At 40.5% G+C, this 2,495-nt stretch overlaps 1 protein-coding gene across 1 annotated transcript in view; it reads left to right on the forward strand.

The window, feature by feature from the left end:
• The first annotated feature begins 2,273 nt into the window (after positions 1-2,273).
• LOC116086553 (F-box-like/WD repeat-containing protein TBL1X) overlaps positions 2,274-2,495 on the forward strand; it is a 166,882-nt gene continuing 166,660 nt past the window's right edge. The window contains exon 1 of the mRNA XM_031364762.1: positions 2,274-2,426. The gene's annotated coding sequence lies outside the window, so the exon portion shown is untranslated. The remainder of the gene's footprint in view (positions 2,427-2,495) is intronic.

Consider the following 2,495-nt stretch of genomic DNA (forward strand, 5'->3'; position numbering starts at 1 on the left):
TCCTCTGCTATACATATGCTGCTGAAGCCATTAGTCCCACCATGTGAACTCTTTGGTTGGTGGTTTAGTCCCTGGGAGCCCTGAGGGTACTAGTCAGTTCATATTGTTGTTCGTCCTAAGGGGCTGCAAACCCTTCAGCTCCATTGGTCTTTTCTCTAACTCCTTAATTGGGGACCCTGTGCTCAGTGTAATGAATGAGGCCAGGGTTTATAACTCAGTGGTATAGCACTCTCTTAGCCTGCATGGAGCCCAGCAGAAAAGGACATTCATTATAATGTTTACCTTGATAGCTGTATTTTTGGTACTTCTTCCTATTTCTTTTCTGTTGTATAATAGTTATGTTATATCACAAGATATAATGGTAAAGAGCACATTTTTATTTATCCATTTACTTATTTTTTTTAGATAGGGTCTCATTGTGTATCACAGGCTGGCCTGGAACTCATTATGTCGACATGTTAACCTCAAACAGTAATCTGTTTGCCTCTGCCTTGGAAGCATTGCAACTAAAGGTGTGTGCAACCACACTAGGCCAGAGAGTGCCATATAAAAAATATTTTGATTTGCATATATTTGTATGTGCATGAGTGTGGACAATTGTTCTTGCAGAGATTTTATTCTAACACCCACATGGACAGCTCACAATGGCTTATAACTCCAGCTCCAGGGATCCAACACCCTCTTCTGGCCTCCACTGGCATTCACATTCATGTGCAGAGACACATGGACACATACTTGAAAAACTAAACAAACCTTTTAATATATATATATTTATTATATATATACATATATACACACATATATTATATATATATATACATATATATATATATATATATATACATACAATCCTTTATCAGGCTTGGGTTTTACAACTGTCTTTTCTGTTTCCGGCTTGTCTTTAATTGTCAACAGTATGTTTTACAGATTTCCATAATTTTAATGAAATCCAACTCACTTTTTCCTTTCGTGCTTTCGGTATTCTCAAGCCACCACTGTTGAGAAAAGAATAGTCTCAGTGCTGCACAAAGAAACACACTAACAAAGTGAAAGCAATTCAGGAAGTCCATTTCTTTTTGCAAAAAGTGTTCACCAAGACTGAAAACACACACACACACACACACACACACACACACACACACAGAAACCTTTCCTCTTTCCTCTCCTTTGTGTCCCTGCTTTCTTCCACATCAGCACCTACAGCAAACAGCCAAAGCAGATGAATAGAATAATCTAAATTTCCATTCATGTAGCAGCATTGCAGAGAAAATGTTGGTGATCTTATTATTTAAAAAGGGGACTGTTTTTATGTCTTTGGGTCTTACAATGTTTTGGCAGTTTCTATGAATGCTTATTACAAACACTTGACTTAATTTTTTGGATAGGGTCTTGCTAGCTCAGTTTCATCCTGCTTCAGCCTTCCAAAATTTGGGACTTTCCCCATAGCCCTCTACCAACTTTCTTTCTTTCCAAAACAAAGCAAAACAAAGGTGATTTATTTATTATTCTTAGGAGTATGTGTACCTTTGAGAACTTATGTGTCCCACATGTATGCAGGAGTCCTAGGAGGACAGAAGAGGGCATAGTATCTCTTGGAATCAGAGTGACAAGAGATGATCTGGCTTGTAGGTGCTAGAAATTGAAACTGAGTCCTCTGTAAGAGCAGTAAGTGCTCTTAATCGGTGAGCTATCTCTCCAAATCTCTAGTCCTTAACTGTCCAAAAGCAAGAATTGGGATTATTGCTATAATCTATCACGCTGGCAAGGTAGAGAAAATCTAAACTCTTACTTTATTAGTCAGAGGAACCCTATAATAAAAATTGGTCACTATGCTCCCTTAATGGCAGATGAAAATTTTCCCCTCCATTAATTTTCCATACTTTAAACATGATCAGCACTTAACAAGTAACAGAAACACGTAGGGAAGCTTTTAACCAACTTCAGTTTGGAATTGCCAAGCACTAATTTGGGCAAGCCGAGCTGAGCAAGTTAGGTGGGTAGGGTTTGCTGCGCAGCTACTCGAGGGTCTGCGGTAGCTAAGAGCTGGCGACCGGGTAAAGCCTGAAGCTGTAATGATGTCAACTTGTTATTTACTTTCCAAATCTGAATGACTGAGCAAGGCGAAAGGAGAATCAATCAACCACAATGTGACCCTACAGGCGGAAAAAACGCAGCTCTACCACCGGCATGCAGTGGGGGAAGGGAAGCACGTGTAAACTGGGCCAGGGTTGCATCACGAGCGGGCTCGGGTTTTCGATTGCACCCTTCGTAATACCTCAGCATCAGTCTGCACGAGCTCAGGAGCCCACGAGCTAAGAAGGGCAGGCTCAAGGGAGTCCTACCAAGTCCTTTGGGGGTGGGGTGCTTGAATGGCAGCTGATAGCTAATAAGCCAGTGTTCTGCTGATTCACAATTATGGAGACTGTGTAAGTGTGTATTTTTTATTGATGCGCTCTAATAACGGTGTACCAACAGTCGTTTGACATATTTGACGT

Source organism: Mastomys coucha, chromosome X (assembly GCF_008632895.1).
Source record: "Mastomys coucha isolate ucsf_1 chromosome X, UCSF_Mcou_1, whole genome shotgun sequence".
NCBI classification, from domain to species: domain Eukaryota; kingdom Metazoa; phylum Chordata; class Mammalia; order Rodentia; family Muridae; genus Mastomys; species Mastomys coucha.